Source organism: Orbicella faveolata, unplaced genomic scaffold (assembly GCF_042242905.1).
Source record: "Orbicella faveolata isolate gen_17 unplaced genomic scaffold, um_ofav_v1 contig_47, whole genome shotgun sequence".
NCBI lineage: Eukaryota > Metazoa > Cnidaria > Anthozoa > Scleractinia > Merulinidae > Orbicella > Orbicella faveolata.
This window is the reverse complement of record NW_028301577.1, coordinates 9,667,625-9,682,706: the sequence shown is the minus strand read 5'-3', so window position 1 is coordinate 9,682,706 and position 15,082 is coordinate 9,667,625. Positions and strand designations below refer to the sequence as shown.

At 38.1% G+C, this 15,082-nt stretch overlaps 1 protein-coding gene and 1 pseudogene across 1 annotated transcript in view; one reads left to right on the top strand and one right to left on the bottom strand.

Annotated features, from left to right (window-relative positions):
• LOC149097048 (uncharacterized) overlaps positions 1-15,082 on the top strand; it is a 347,996-nt gene that overhangs the window by 314,473 nt on the left and 18,441 nt on the right. The gene's annotated exons all lie outside the window — the stretch shown is intronic.
• On the bottom strand, positions 1,080-5,320 carry LOC149097052 (uncharacterized; annotated as a pseudogene).

Sequence of the window (15,082 nt, the reverse complement as noted above, 5' to 3'; positions counted from 1 at the left end):
AGCCTGAAAAAAACATTCAGGCCTGAACGGGAGTGTTCAGTGTCAGTCATTTAACACTGAACAACAACACTCACTGTTTAACTCGATGCTGTTGGGTAAACGTGAACTTAGCAAACCTTGAAGAGGAGAAGATATCCCAATAGAGATTAAAACAGAAAAGATGTAGCAATTGAAAAAAGAAAAAACATAAATGTTGTAAAAGAAGGACTTTGCTAAGGATTAACTCTGTTGCCCTTTACAAAAATTGAACATCACTTCGGAACTTGTGAGGTTTCAACTACTTTAATCAGCTTTCAACTCTGCTCTTCTCTATTCTTTTACATCTTTACGATTACACGGATATAAACAACTCTCAACAACAAGTCTAGCCCCGTTCTTTGATAATGAACAGATTGAAACCATAGTACGATCTAGAAATTTATGCGCTCATGTAAGGACTTGCGCAGTTCACATCAAGTGATGCTTGCGCATTAGACGTTTACATGTATTCCTTCGAGAGAGCAAACACAAATCCGAAATCGTTTTCTTTCTAAATTTCATTATCGTTTTAAAAAATAAAACAACACCGAAGAGCAATACAAAAATTACTCAATTCATTGTGATAAAATAAAGTTAGCCATAAGTAATAAGAATGTATAAAAACACTGAAGCTAACGGTTAGCAAGCAGTGTTTTAAAACGCTACAACATGATAAAATCGAAGAAGACCGGCTTACCGTTTACACCTCCTTCCATAAATTAAAACGATATCAGTCTTAGGCCCTGTCTACACCATGCCGGAGAAATTTGAAAATACAACAATCAGCGCTCATTTTGTATTTGTGTTTGAGGAAAACTCATGCAGGGAAATCACATGATTATCGTGACGTCATCGTTTTTGAAAATGTTTTTCCAAAATGCTCTCCGTCCACACGACACAGCAAAGACAGCGTTTTCAAACTCCTCCGGTTTGAAGAGAGTTTTCGAAAAGCTCCGTTTTCGTGACGGATTAGTGTGGACGGTAGGCCAAACCGTATAAATAGAGCCGCGTTTCTAAATTTCTCCGGCGTAGTGTGGACTGGGCCTTATAAACAACCACCCTTACTGTATACCTCTGAACATTTATTACAAGGAACGGATCGGCTTTGGAAATATTTCATCTAACGCCTGCTCCCTACTTCAATTCGAAGATGCGCCAGGAAATGGTAACAACAATGAAAATGAAAAGCGCCTCGTCTGTAAAATATACCATAATAAATTTATATTCCCAAATTTCGTAAACTGTGTGCTTTAACAAAGCTACTTTGCAGTCTACTATCTACTATTTGCCAGTAGCAATTCAAGTGTCTTGCGGTAATTCAAGTGCCTTGCAGCAATTAAAGCATAGACCTGACTGAAATACTCAAGACAACCGGTAGTTGATGATTTTTTATGGCGCGCTAACACTAGTACTACTAATAAGGTGAAAATGATTAGTTTAGTAGCGATGAGAAAAATCCATTAGCTTCTCATGATCTCAGATGCTGACTTCTAAAACTACTACGATTATCAGTTGAGTAAGGAGCGACGGAGCTTAAATGACGAATTTTTGGACTTAAAATTACGGTGTTCCCACGGGCAACAAGGTCTATTGGTAACAGTATTGTCGCCTTAAATTTCGTGCGGTTTACGTCAAAGGCCGACAAGTTGCCACTGGAAACGGAGCCAGTTGCCGTGACAACAACACAAGTTGAACGTTAAAACCTAGTCACCAAAATTTCGTCACGCCTTACTCGACTGATAATCGTAGCATACCGGGTGCAAAAAGGAGTGAAAACGTAGAACAGGTGGGGCGAAAATAAAAGTTGAAATATACAGGTACAAATTACATTGTGACCTTCAACTCGAGAATGGTCGCGTGATAAGTCACGGTCATAAAACATGAGAATCTTTTTTTTTTTTCATGTGAGTGGGCGACACCTCACGTTACGAACCTCTGACGGCGAGTGCTAGAAAATCTTTGTCCTAAGATACGTTAAAGCTATTACATGGAATTACTAGCTTTATTTTATGACTGACAAAATTTCTTCTTTGTGATTGCCTGAGAGTAGGCCAATTTTATCGTTAATTTTAAATTTGCACTGCAGTGCAAATAAATGCGCGCGCGTTCGGAATTTTCTCAGTCAGATGATATTTGAGTAATCGTATGAAAGCTCAAGCAATAAAGGATTTACACTACTCGTGATGTTTGAAAATTCTTTCAAATTGCACTCCCCTAAAGGCTTGTGCAATTTTGAGAGAATTTTCAAATATGACTCGTAGTGTAAATTCATAATTGAGCTTGCATTCATACGATTACCTATGGAAACACAGCTGTTATTTAGCGTAACAAGGACAACTAAACACAGAAATGTTGTAGAAGTGGTGGCGAAAAATTAATTGTACTTTTTACTCCCGTTCCTGTTTATTTATAGAAAAAGAAAGAAAAACAAACGGACTGCCCCATTGTTGTAATATTTACTCTTGTAGGTTAAAGATAATTTCAGGAAGTTGTCCCTGTTTTACTCCAGTGGTACCACACCAATCATCAAATTTAAATGTAACCCCTGAACTCTCAACATGGCTATTACCATTCCTTCCGCTAAAACAGTCAGGACCACTTATGGCAGCCTCAATAAGGTACCTGATGCCTTTAATTATAGAAACAGGGGGGTCAAACAAAACATCAAAGCCCCAATAATTCTTTGATTTGTTGTGCAAAGATGAAAATGTACCTTTAGTAGATACGACAGAAGCGTAACTAGGGCACTGATATTGATATAACGTAAGACTTACAGAGTAATCATTACCCTCACTACCAAACAAGTAGACCCCGTTCAACAGTATGTTTTAGTTTACACGGAGAGTTAATTTACTATAACCATCATTACTCCAACCTGGCACCACTGAGCCAAATCTGAAACATCGTTCAACGCTGGAACAAGCACCTCTCTTCGATACCGGAAATCCAACTTGAGCGCCGGTATCGCGGAGGTCACGGGTTCGAATCCAGTTGAAGCCCTGATTTTTTTTCAGGCTTCTTCCTTCCAATTGCTTAAATTGGAAAATTTACTGCGATGATCAATCTTCACTTTCATCTACTACCGCAGTTCAAATATGAATTATTTCATATATACTTCACAAATGAGGTATTGATGCATACGAGCATTGTGCCATAGTAGTAGCGTCATTTCTGACATCCTGAGAAGAGGAGAGATGATGAAATACTTTGACAGCTACTGGAATGCCCTTGTAGTACTTCTTCACACACTGACCGAAAACGCCTTGTCCAAGTTGAACCTTTACTTCATGGCCATCTTTATCTTGTGTAGGACATTAAGTGATGCCACTCAATTTCAGAAACATTGGGATTAACTCCTGTGCCACCTAAGGAAAACATCTAAAACACAGGCACACAAAAACATGTCACTGAACTAACCAACTTAAAAGTGATACTCAGTAGCTTTATTGATAATATTGTAGAACTATACTTCCCCATGCCACCTTATTGTGCTCATGGGCAGATTCAAACTGAGGTGCTGCCAGGGGGCTGCAACCTTCCCTCCCCTCTTCTTTTTCTTGAAATATTGTTTAATATCTATAGAATTCTCTAAAAGTGTCTTCCAGAGCCTTAATCTCAGGACGAAATTGCTCAAGTCTACCACTGGCACTGTCTATAAACTTCATGTGTTGTCATTATCTTGACGACTTTGACACCTTCCTTGTGCATATATTTAAACTTATGCCCAATTGTGCATAAACTAAGCCAAAAGGCCACCAAATCAGATGAATCTTGATATGCCAATTAAAATTCGATGATGAAAAATGGAGGTCACTGAACTCGCTCCAGAGCTACGGGTAGATGAAGCCTAAATTAATGGTGTTTCTTAGATACTTTAGTGTTGCTATGGAAACCTTAAATAGTATAAAAATTATCAAAACTTGTTGAACAATGGACATTTGTTTGATACCATTTTCAAAAATGAAACAGTGTTGTAGCATCGACCCATCACATAATTAGTATCAAGAAATAAGGAAACTCTTCTGAGCCACTTTAAGAGAACGAGGTTTGTGACAAATGTACTGTTTGCTATTCCTTTGCTATTTTATCAGATGCAAAAGTGCATGAGGTGTTTTTCTGTTATCCCACACCTTAATGAAAAATTCACTGCAAATTTTAACCCTTTACATAACGCAAGAACATATATATTGTAACTTAAATTAAATAACACAGAACGTATTTCAAATAAAAGGAAAAGTTCAACTTTTAATTAGGAATTACCTTTGTTCCCGTCCCATATAGACAGGCCGACCGGGGTACCCTTCCGCCGTTCTCCCGAAGTAACAAATCTTTGTTTGTCTTCCATTTTAAATAGCATTTCCGTGCAAGGAAAAGATGTCGCTGGTTTTGCTCCGATTCTTTATGTAATCGTTCGGCGAGACCCTCGATGACTGCGTTCGCTTCGAGCTTACTATGATCATTTGCTTTTCTCCTCTGAAGCCGTTTCCCCTTCTTTCTTTCGTTTCTCATACGACGACGCTCGCCAGCGGTGTTCTCTCTCCATTTAAACGAGGTTCTATTGGCTTGTTTGTTTCCTATGGAATAGGAAACAATTTAGTTGCGAGCTTGGTACTAGTCACTGCTGCGGCACTTTCCCGCCGAAATATGTTGAATTAGTATCACCCAACTAGTGGACTAATGCAAATCCCGCATTTTGATTGGCTACGCTACTAGGGGACTATTAGTAATAGTCATCGAGTAGCGAAATCGGCGCCATCGAGCGTGACGCTTTCTTTCGTTTTATTCCCAAATAAATATTTCTTCAACTTGCATTTGTAACTTTATTATTACCTTTTCTGTCCGACTAGTTGGGTGATACTAAAACAATTAGACCGTTCGCCCTCAAGGGCCACGGGTCAATAGCCCATTCGGCTAGTGTTGGTGGCAGTGGTCCATGTAAGGGATGTATATTGTACTTTGACCGGTGAGAATGGAGAAGATGTTAAATGGGATCTTTCTCAAAAGTAAGTTTATGTTTTATTAATTTGTTGAGACTTGGTGGCCATGCAAGTTATCAGGGCGACCAAGTTTTGTCTTTGGGCAGCTTTTTACCTTCACTTTTATGAAAGCTTGTAAGAGTTGGGCACCCGAGATTTTCTAAATAAGAACCTTTATAATGTACCCTGCAATTCTCCTTAGAGCACAGCCTTGATACATGCTTTTCCTTATATGATTTTCTGCCATAGGCAATTATTGTTTCAGAGATCTTCAGGTGTCTAAACCTTCCAAGTAAAACCGTTTGACTCCAAGCACCATTTGTCATGTCCTTTACTACAGAGCAAACATTGTAAATCAGAAAATTGTTGTAACTATAATAATTTGAACTAGAATGAGTTGAGTTTGAACTAATAAAGTAAAATGATTTCAACCCAGAAGCAAACATTATCCATTACGCATTATCACCACTGATAAAGGAAGAGCAGTGAGAAAAACTTCTTGTTTGTTCCCAAGCGGCCCAGGCTCAGTTTTTGTATAACAATACTGCAGACTACACTGTTTGTTTGGGGCAAAGTTCTGATCCAATAGTTTGTGAGCAATATCAAATAAAAGTCAGGGAATTTTCTCTTGAAGTTACTGGTAGTTGTCCTTAATGCTCACACTGAGTTTCAGGTAATTACAGTAGTTTATAATTCAAAATTCTTTAAGTAGATACCAGTAACAAAACATTTCTTGTTGTGTGTGCATCTACATGTACCTAAAAGAGGTGTCTGTGGAATTCATTGTAAAGGTTTTTTCACTTGTTGAGGTAAAAATTAGATGGTAGTTTTGCAACCTGAGACAGTGTCCACTTAAAAAGTAATAAAGGGTGTCTGATACTGATGTTTCACTGTAGAATTTGCCAAGTTGAATTAATGAAACTGTTCGGTGTAATGATTACAATCTGTGGATTTACATTAACCATACATGTACATTTCAAGGACCCCTTATGAGAATGTCAAGTACATGTACATTTATATTAAGCTCATATACAGCTGTATATTATGTACCTTATTTCACGAAATATTTCAAACAGCCACACTTCTAACTCATTTTGTGCAATCATATTTAGGTTAACCACCAAGATAACCAAGCTGTTAATGCAGCCATAATAGATGGAGTGCGAAGCACAGAGACTTCCACACCAGTTACTCTCATCCGAGGTTAGTATATTTCTGTACAATTTGGTTAGGTAAAATATATTAATGTATCTATGGAAAACTCTATGCCATCAAATCTTTGTTTGACCTGAACCTTAATTCTTCAAGCTATAATGTAATAAAGTTACAGGTATTAAAAGGCTGTTGTCTATCAGAGGCTGGGTGCCTCAGGTAACCAAGCTTTGCCTTCGGGCAACTTGTTTGATTTCATTTTTATGAAAGCCTGTTAGAGCTACATGTAGGAACCTCAGGTTTCCTTGATGAGAGCTGCCAACCTTCAATTTTCCTTTAACTACAGCCTTGAATTATACTATTTGAAAGCATTTTAATGTCTGTTTTCCCAAATGACAGCTGCCATGAGGTCACATTTTAGGACCAAGAAACAGCAGCAAAAAATTAAAGATGGTAAGAAAGAGAAAGAATTGCTGAGGAGCATGTATCAGAAGCAGGAAGAATACAGTGAGTAGAACCTCCTTGGTTACTGTAAGGCCAACATAAATTATTCAGTAGAAATGGTGCTATTTGATATTACATATTTTTGCAAAACTGGGAACATCATTGTTATTAATAAGGACCAACCCTAAGGCAAATCCATGGGGTTTATTAATGGTATAATTTTGATTAATGTTGTCATGGTAGTAATGCAGTGGAACACCAATACCACCAACAAATTGCCTTTTTTTAAATACAGCTATACACCATACAAGGTCATAACATGGTTTCAAGGTTTTTGAATTAACTTTTGAACTCAACATACATGTACCTATCCCAATTTGATGAGTTATGTTAAATTTTGTTGTCTCAACAGTCATTTCTGTTACTGAGAGAAATCAATCAGCTATGCATCAACTATTATGCAGTATTTTAAACTAGGAAGGTGGCTAGGGAGTCAAATGATTTTGTTGTTTCTCTTAATAGTTATGACAAAGACAAGTATATGTTTTGTGAACAATCTTGTGATGTGTCCTTCCTGGACATCAAGTGGTGACCACTTATGAAAATGTGCCTGAAATTTGTCTATACAGCAGGTTATTGTTGCCCTAGCAACAATAACCAGGCAACATCATGCTTCTGATACATGGGTAATGCTAAAGCAACAATGAGTGTGGATTACATGTCCTCAGAACATTCAGTATCTGAGGACAATACACATGGGGAAGTAAGTAAGTAAGTAAGTAACTTTATTTAATGAGGGTAAAAACACTTTACAGTCATTGACTGATAAACTCGTGGCCCTCCTTTAAACAATTAAAATATAAATCACAATGAAGGGAATGGGGAAGCATTATCTTGCTATTCCATAAGCTTAAATCACTGCTCAATTTAATATGTCGAACACATCTTTGTTAACCTTACTTTGAAGTAAAAAAGGACAGAATACAGAAATAGATGATATTTTTATAGAAATGAGATAGTTGCCTCTTCTTTGTCTTTCATTTGATGCTCAAGTTTCTTCATTCAGCTTTTCTGTTCTTTTAAAGTTGTTCTCGTTTTTAAGTTAACTCAACTTTCCTTTTCCAACCAACATAATTTTTTTAAGCAGTTTTTTTTCCTTATTTCTGTCTCTGCCTGGATTAACTACACTGCCTGCAGGTTGGGTAATGCTGAAGCTATTGATAAAAATTCAAGTGTGCTCAAGTGTGTTTGGTAATATTTCTGTTTGTTACAGAAACGGCTAAAAAGAGTGAAAGCCCTTGCACAGTCCTCGTCAATTTCAAATGAGGAAAAGAGGGGTTTTGAACAATTCATGAGTGTGGATTACATGTCCTCAGAACATTAAGTATCTGAGGACAATACACATGGTGAAGAGGAAAGTTCTAGGGATGAAGATGCACCCAAAAGGAAAGTCCTGCGTAGGAGGCCTTTAATGTGGAGTGAAAATTTAACCAGCCTTTTTTCTCGACTTGATCGCAAATACAAGAGAAGGCTGTCACAAAGAAGTGAGTCAATGATGATAAAGAGGAGGAATGGTCCCCCTTCAGAGCGAAAGGCACCAGATGATGCTCCTGAATTTGCTTTGTTATAAGGACATGGTAAGAACTTCCAAAGCATTCACAGACTAGTCATACCCCCTGTGGTTCTTCAAATACAGCCAACCTTCATTGCGTTCTTTTAGTGGCGCTGTTTTGTAGAAGAGAAATGTTTGTATTTTAGCCCCTAAAATTGCATGCCTATGGTGTAGACTTGTTTAGAATCTTACTACGAGCTCTGATTGGTTGAAGCTTTGAAGAATCACTCTTTCTTTTTAGGATTATGTATGCTTTAAAAGGGGTGTTTGAGTTTTGCTGGTGCCTCTTCACAGCTGATCCTGAACTGTTACAGCAATTGTCAGGGAAAAACAACACTTAAACAAGTCTATGTGCAGAACCTCATGACTACCCGGTTGATTAATAATTGAAGGGGTGAGTGCAAAACCATGCTAAGTGACGATTTGGGTGGAAAAAAAAATTTCGCGAAAGGGCTTGAATTTTTGCATGTGGTCTTCAATGTAATAGAAAAACGTGGTCCTGTATTTTTGTCGCTGGTTTTTGCTTCGTTTTAATAAAGACGCCGCTAGGAAAACCGAGTGGTTTTTCTGCACACGCAATATCTCGAAAACGAAGCGAAGCTTAGCGGAAAAACTACGGGACATTGTTAAACATTAACCTAAACAAAACTGCATGCGAAATTAATGGAGCGTTTTCGACAAAGTTCACTTTTGATTAAAATACCTAGCGCCCTTTTCCCGCCGAGGTCTTCAAATAAACGAAGCCGGGCCTTTGTTATGATAAACAGAGCCGATCCTTTGTTATAATAGCCAAGCCAAGCCTTTGTTATAAGTCGAAGTCTCGCCTCGGTTTATCATAACAAAGGATCGGCCCGCCGCGTCCGCAAGGACTTTGATTTCACTTAGAAAGCAGCAAAATGTCAATTTCACGCAACGCATAAGCTCAAAAATGTTGATTTTAGGTCAAAAAAGGTTTAAATGTTGATTTCACGTTAACGCGTGACAGCAAGGAGGTTGATTTCTCTTAGAAACGAGCAAAATGTCAATTTCACGCAACGCATAAGCTCAATGATGTTGATTTCAGGTCTAAATAGGTTAAAATGTTGATTTCACGTTAACGCGTGACGGCAAGGATGTTGGTTTCACTTAGAAACCAGCAAAATGTCAATTTCACGCAGCGTATAAGCTCAATGATGTTAATTTCAGGTCTAAATAGGTTAAAATGTTGATTTCACGTTAACGCTTGACGGTAAGGATGCTAGTTTCACTTAGAAAACAGCAAACGGTAATTTCACGCAACTTATAAGCTCAATGATGTTGATTTCACGTTAACGCGTGACAGCAAGGAGGTTGATTTCACTTAGAAACCAACAAAATGTCAATTTCACGCAGCGCATAAGCTCAATGATGTTGATTTCAGGTCTAAATAGGTTAAAATGTTGATTTCACGTTAACGCTTGACGGCAAGGATGTTGGTTTCACTTAGAAACCAGCAAAATGTCAATTTCACGCAGCGCATAAGCTCAATGATGTTAATTTCAGGTCTAAATAGGTTAAAATGTTGATTTCACGTTAACGCTTGACGGTAAGGGTGCTAGTTTCACTTAGAAAACAGCAAACGGTAATTTCACGCAACTTATAAGCTCAATGATGTTGATTTCACGTGAAAACGCGCTATAAATAGGGCCGACAGATTAACAGATTAACTCTTCTCCGCAACGTACGGGTCTCCATACATCTGCATGTCCGCTGATCCCAGAAGCTCAAAACACTACAAATCATGCCGATTTGAAATAAAATCAACGCAACCTGGATCACAGATCTATGTTACAATCGATCGCTACTTGTTAACCGCGCGGCCATGGGCCGAGCGCGGTTCTAGGTTTACCCGTGGTTTATTATTTTTAACCGCGCGGCCATGGGCCGAGCGCGGTTCATGGTTTACCCGTGGTTTTTTTTTTTCGCAGTTTTGTCTGCGACCGGACCCAAGCTTCCACTCGGCCAAATTTTGAGTCACGCAACCTGTGATGTTTACTCGCCAAAAGCTGTTGAAACATTTTAAATAAATCTCATCTCCGATACTGACTTTCGCGGGAAAAAATTAAAAACCCAGCGTTCGTCAAAAATTATATTTTTTCAGTAGAAATTTCGCTCGGAACATATACATATTTATATTCCTTTGAATCGTCGATGAAACGACCTTTTCCGGATATTTTTTCCTTCGGGGTCAACAAAAACCGATTACAAAATCACGCCGAACCCACACGTTGCAAAAAAATCTCTTCAAAACCCTGATTTCGAAGCGATATATCACTTCAGCGTTAATAGCTACCACACATCGGTAGGCGGTAAATCTATTCGTTAACAATCCAGTTTTATCGTGTTAAAATTTCAGCGAAATGGAACAAAACCAGAATTAATTCGAATTTTTTTGTGACCTCACTCCCCAGACTTGACCTAACAAAGGAAGCCACGGTCGCCCATAGCAACCGAAAAACACGAACATAACAAAGCCGACGTTTCGGCCAAAAAACTCCACAATTATCGCCTGAGAGCTTAAACTTGAATGGGAACATCTTTTTCGAACTTTTTTCAACTGATTTGGACGAAAGACTGGCCTCGGCGGGCTACAAAAATGACCAAGAGAAAAAACAGAACAGGAGAGCATAACAAGCCGATAATGTTTCGCCGCGTGGCTTTCGGCACGAAAACGAAAATACAGCTTACTTCTGGATAAATTAAGCCTTAGAAGCCAGCAACTGGTCCCAAATTACTTTCTGTATCCTTACAAATGTCCGGACTTCCATCTCCGAAAGATTTTGCCCCAATTTTGAGCAAATAAACATTTCGATGAGGGCGACCGCCATTACGGTGGCTTGCATACTAAATTAGCTAACTTGACAAAATTCTCCCGAGCGGGGGATATGACGAAAAGAGCTGAGAAATGGCCTGTAATTGGCTAATGATGAGATCATCCCACTGTCCAAATTTGGTGAGAATCGAAAGTAACGCCAATTTTCTGTCACGTTTTCAATCTACGGTCGGGATAGAGTTTAGTGCTCGTATCTTCATGCCCATACATATCCCGAAGAAAGTTCCAAATTAAGACCATTACGTCATGGGAGACAACGGCTACGACTGATGGTGCAATAATAGAGTTTGTGTTGATCAAGTGATGTGATGTCTACAGTAAGAAAAGAATCATCAAGGACTGCTTTGGAATGTGCATTGCATTGCAACTGTAGCGCTACCTAAACAGTTAAATTTTTAAAGCGCGGTTATAAGATCTAACAGATCTTGTTTTTTGTATTTTTTTTGTCGGTGACCAGACGCAGACCTCCGCTCGGCCAAACTTTGAGTCACGCAACGTGTGATGTTTTTCCGCCAGAAGCTGTTAAAACAAACACACGAACAATTTTACGGATATTGTTTTCTTTTTTGTGGGTAAAATATATTTTCTTTTCGCTTTATCAAAGCGTTGGATTTAAAGGGAATAATAAATACGCTGAAAAAAGGTATTACGTCAGCCATGGAATGCGCTGACGTTGCAGCTTTCACTTTCCCTACGTGACAAATAAGATCGTGTTTACTTTGCAAGTTTATTTCGGCAGAAGCGACGGTGATTAATTTATTTGTAATTTTGCGAGTATTTCTTGCGGTTTTAGGCAAATGAAGTAAATCCTTTGACTGTTTCATCGCAGCGAATTCATAGATCGGAAAGAAAATTAAATGTTTGGAAGCCAAGCAAAGAACGTGTCAGAACGTGCAAAGATTACGTCATTGATAGGGAAATAACCACCGTACTAAAGATAGCCGTAGATAACGCAATTCTTGAATTATGTGACTCGTGTGACTTCTTTGCTAACCCTTAACTCAAGGGAAAAAAACAATTAAATTTAATCGTGACTTTAAAGAAAGAAAGCGGTTTGTAATAGTGTTCGTATCTTCATGCCCATACATATCCCGAAGAAACTTCCAGATCAAGACTATTACGTCATCGGAGATGTCACAACGGCTACGACTGATGGTGCGATAATAGAGTTTATGTTGATCAAGTGCTGTGATGTCTACAGTAATCAATGAATCATCAAAGATTGCTTTGGAATATGCACTGCGTTGCGACTGTAGTACTAAGAAAACAGTTAAATTTTAAAAGCGCGGTTATAAGATCTAACAGATCTTCTTGTTGGCCATTCTTATGTTTAAACAATCTAGTTACCAGTTCGAGAAACGTCCGCAGAACGTGATCGCAATGCATGCCGGGAAGGGTCTTTACACCTCGTGCGCGGGAAAACATGGCGGTCGATACAAGACAAATTTTATGTCTAAAACCAGTTCTCGCTTTCCAAACTTTGACGCTAGCAACGCTTGGCAAATGGGCCACGACTCACCAGAGGGTATTTTTCTTTGGCAAGAACTGCTCTTGGACTTTGCTGCCGGGCTCGATCTGACTTCGAACGCCGATAACACGATTACGATATATCAGCTGCCTTCGAAGTTTCAGAACACATTTTGATTCTTTAAAACGTGCTGATGACTTACGGGTTTATCGAGACTTTATGATGCCTCTCAACCACCAGGCAGGCATACAAGGTACTTTAAAACAATGCTTAAGATATTAGTTGACAGAGCTCTAATGCGGCACATCTCTTTTTTGTTCGAGGAAGTTCGTTTGACTCTCGATCGATTCACGTGTTGTGCTCACGTCACAATACCCGACGTAAACAATCTGTTCCCAGATTTCCGCTCTATATATGCTATGAGATTTGATTTTGACTTCATACACTATAAACAGTCTGCCTGTTTGCTGTTCAACAAATAAACTCCTAAAGACATGGCTAGGAAAAGCCAAGTATTTTTGCATACGTTATAACTCGAACACGAAGCAAAAACCAGCGACCAAAATAGAGGGCCGCGTTTTCCTATTACATTGAAGACCACATGCAAAAATTGAAGCCCTTTCGCGAATTTTTTTTTTTTTCGCCCAAATCGTCACTTAGCATGGTTTTGCACTCACCCCTTCAATTTAAAAACCTTGATTTACATGTACAGTATGGAATTTTTGAGGCTAAAATGCAGACAATAATTGAAACATGACAGTAGTGACAAAGAGCAAAGAGAGGCAGCAGTATATTTTTAGGCTAGATCAAACATGTATATACATCCATAACCACCAACAGTACAATGGCAAGGGTGGTGTTGAAATATGCATTGGAATACTTACAGCCGTGAAGTGCTGGTCTTTGTTTTTATGATCTTTTATCTTTCTTACAACAAGGAAAATACGAGGAGCTTCATCAAAGTATTAACCAAGACGATCCACCTTAACCATTTGCTTAGCAGGCCAAACATCAACCATGAGCAAAATTAACACACCTAAAGTAAACTTGTAAGGAATCTAAAAGATTTTAATATATTGAAATTATATTATTTTTTGATAATGAAAAGTTGTGATTCTTACATCTGCACAGGGTTACCTAAGTCACAACATCTTTCTCATGAAGATGGTCATTTTCCTGACATTCAGTATGTAGTTTGGTGCATTAGTGAAAGATGGATCTCCTAAGAATCACTGTTATTTCTGTTAATACTAATATAAATGTAGAGTTTTATGTTCATTGATAAAAAAATTCTCAAAACAGAGTAGTACTCAGCTTGCCTTAACTTGTGACATAATTAATAAACAATTACTTGAGTGTCCACTTGCAGTTGTCAATGATTGAAACTTGTTCAAAGAGGATATGTAAAATATTCACACATCAAATGAAGTATTGATTCTTGAGGTTTTCATATTGTTTTCAGAAGTAATGGAATATGACTTTGTCTCTTCCCACCTTAATTAGTGCATTAATAATTAATTTTTAGTGAAGTATATAGTTTCATAATGATTGTACTTTGCTTTTTACAGCTGAGTACAAATCACAGAAATGCTATTTATTTTTTCTTTCATGCTTCTTTTACTAGCTATCTAAATTAGTTGTTAAAATGCTATTGACTCAGTTATATTTAAAACAGATAATGAAGTGGTAGAAAAAATTAACCTTGGCCCTCCTAAGAAATTCCCTCCCCCACCCCCTCCCCCCTCAGAATTAAAATTTCTTTCTGTAAAATCGTAATCAACAAATAATAGTAAGCAAAAAGTTTGCTAAAAAATTCCATTTGAATAGTAATATCACAGGATTTCGTCTCCAAACAAACAGTTTAGTTTGAGTGAATACTTATATTGTCATGATGAAATTGGTCTAGGAGTGAAAGCTTTAAATAAGCCGTTTTTTGAGTACGTGTACTCCAAACCCAAAAGGCTTCTTTTTTGAAACAGGTTTAAGGCAACTCTGAGAAAGCCCAACTAGAATATCTATACTTCTTTGATGGGCTATTTATAGTTATCATCTGATTGACAATAGAGTAGAGACTGACTCATATAGTACATCATATATAGAGGATATTACACGTTGGCTCGAAGATATGAATTTTATGTTCGAGTGGCAAGAACAATATCTCACGAGTGAGCGAAGCGAACTCGTGAGATATTGTTCTTGCCACGAGAACATAAAATTCATATCTTCGAGCCAACGTGTAATGTTCTTTTTATTATATGGAGAAACCAATTCAACAGAAGCAAAAGGCGGGAATCGTGAGGTCATTGAACGATACGACACTCACAAAGGTGACATACGGAAAATACGCCACTCGGGTCCCGGATGAAGTGGCGTATGGAATCTACGAGTGGTTTAGTTCCCAGTAAAACACTCTTCTCCATATAATAATATATAATATTTACTGTAATCTTGTGACCAGGATGTGAAATGGCAAAAACGAAAAATATTATGAAAGCAGCTGTTTTCATGGCTGGTAAATTGTTATTGTTTTTCTCCTAGTGAACAGAGTATGAATAAATAAA